Here is a 2,126-nt window from a genome sequence, read left to right on the forward strand (position 1 = left end):
GCCGGAGCCTGAGGGGGAGGGGCTTAAAGGGGGGAGGGGCCAAGAGTGGGAGGGGCCATGGATGGGGAGGGGCTTTGAGAGCGGGACAAGGTGGGGGAGGGGCCATGGGGGCGTGGCTTCATTTTCCCTTCCCCCTCCCCCAATCAAACCAACCTGAGGCCGTTTTGGGCTGGGGGAGGGGCCATGGGTGGGGGCGTGGCCTCATTCCCCCCCCCTCAGACCCAAAGAAACCAAACCGAGGCTGAGGGAGGGAGGGGCTGGGAGTGGGCGTGGCCTCATTTCCCTCCTCCCCTCACCCAATCAAAGCCGAGGTGGTTTTGGGGTGGGGGAGGGGCTTTATTGCGATGGGGGAGGGGCGGAGGGGGCGGGGCTGTGCCGCCCCTCCCCCCCCCCGAAGCTCTCGATGGTTTCCAGCACCAACCCCAGGAGCTCCAGGAACGAGGAGGCCCCGCCCCGCAGCGAGCGGGCACAGGGAGCCTCCCATTGGCTGCGGGGGAGAGGGGGCGGGGTCAGAGAGAGACACGCCCCCTCACACATTGGCCCCGCCCTCCATGCCCCCTGGCATTCCCATTGGCTGAGACAGGGGGTGGGGTCAGACACAGACACGCCCCCTTGCACATTGACCCCGCCCCCATTGCACCCAGGGCCTCCCATTGGCTGAGACGGGGAGAGGGGCGGGGTCACACAAAGCCCCCCCTGCAGTGACACCCCCAGTGTTCCCAGTTTCCCTCCCAGTCCATCCCAGTTTAATCCCAGTACTCCCAGTTTCAGTCCCAATCACCCCCAGTTTCACTCCCAGTCACCCCCAGTTTGATCCCGGTTTGGTTTCAAACCCTCCCAGTTGCTCCAGTCCCCCCCAGTTTGTTCCCAATCCCGTTCCCAGTCCGTTCCCAGTTTGTTCCCAGTCCCTCCCGGTCCATTCCCAGTCCTGTTCCAGTTTCTTCCTCCCAGTCCCTCCCAGTCCATCCCAGTCCCATTCCCAGTGCCCCCCAGTTTGTTCCCAGTCCCTCCCAGTCCCTCCAGTCCGTTCCCAGCCCCATTCCCAGTTTGTTCCCAGTTCATTCCCAGTCCCCCCCAGTCCATCCCAGTCTGTTCCCAGTTTTATCCCAGTTCCATTCCCAGTCTCTCCCAGTCCCCCCAGTTTGTTCCCAGTTTCATTCCCAGTCCCATTCCCAGTTTGTTCCCAGTCTCTCCCAGTCCCTCCCAGTTGTTCCCAGTCCATCCCAGTCCCTCCCAGTTCATTCCCAGTCCCTCCTAATTGCTCCCACTCCATCCCAATTTGCTCCCAGTCCCTCCCAGTTTGTTCCCAGTCCATTCCCAGTTTGTTCCCAGTCCCATTCCAGTTTGTTCCCAGTCTGTTCCCAGTTCCTCCTAGTCCATCCCAATCCCTCCCAGTCCATCCCAGTTTATTCCCAGTCCATTCCAGTCCCTCCCAGTCCATTCCCAGTCTGTCCCCAGTTTGTTCCCAGTCCCATTCCCAGTCCCTCCCAGTCCATCCCAGTCCCATTCCCAGGCCATCCCAGTCCATCCCAGTCCATTCCAGTCTCTCCCAGTCCATCCCAGTCCCATTCCCAGTCCATCCCAGTTTCTCTCCTCACACCCTCAGCGTTTCCCGCCTCCGCTCCGCTCTCGCTGTGGGGGAGGGGCGGCGGTCGCGGCCGGGGTGGGGGAGGGGGCGGGGGCGGGGCCAGGTCGGGCTCGAGCGCCCCCAGCGCCACCCGAGCGATGGTGGGGGAGGGGAGGGGGAGGAGCAGCGAGCGGGGGAGGAGTCAAGGAAAGTTCCAGAAAATTCCCACGAAATTTATCAAAATTCCCGAAAATTGCCCCCAAAACTCACCCGAAAAACGGCCCTGAAATCCCATAAAATGCCCCCAAAAATTCCAAAAAATTCCCCCCCAGAATTCCCAAAAATTCCCCAAAAAATGACCCCGAAATCCCGAAAACTTCCCCCCCAAATTCCTGAAAATTCCCCCAAAATTCCACAAAATCTGGGCGGAATTCCTGAAAATTCCCCCGAAATTTCCCGAAGAACGGCCCCAAAATCCCAAAGAATGCCCCAGAATTCCCCAAATCAGAAAAATCTCCCAGAATTCCTGAAAATTCCCCAAAATCTAGGCGGAATTCCC

At 60.3% G+C, this 2,126-nt stretch overlaps 1 long non-coding RNA gene across 1 annotated transcript; it reads right to left on the bottom strand.

Annotated features, from left to right (window-relative positions):
* Window positions 1-315: 315 nt before the first annotated feature.
* On the bottom strand, window positions 316-1,757 carry LOC139586219 (uncharacterized). The gene is made up of 2 exons (XR_011677519.1): window positions 1,599-1,757; window positions 316-487 (listed from the first exon to the last, which is right to left on the bottom strand). It is a non-coding gene; the product is annotated as an uncharacterized lncRNA (long non-coding RNA).
* Window positions 1,758-2,126: the final 369 nt, after the last annotated feature.

The sequence above is a fragment of the Agelaius tricolor genome, unplaced genomic scaffold (assembly GCF_023055355.1).
Source record: "Agelaius tricolor isolate 1412-34295 unplaced genomic scaffold, bAgeTri1.0.p SCAF_109, whole genome shotgun sequence".
Taxonomy (NCBI): Eukaryota; Metazoa; Chordata; class Aves; order Passeriformes; family Icteridae; genus Agelaius; species Agelaius tricolor.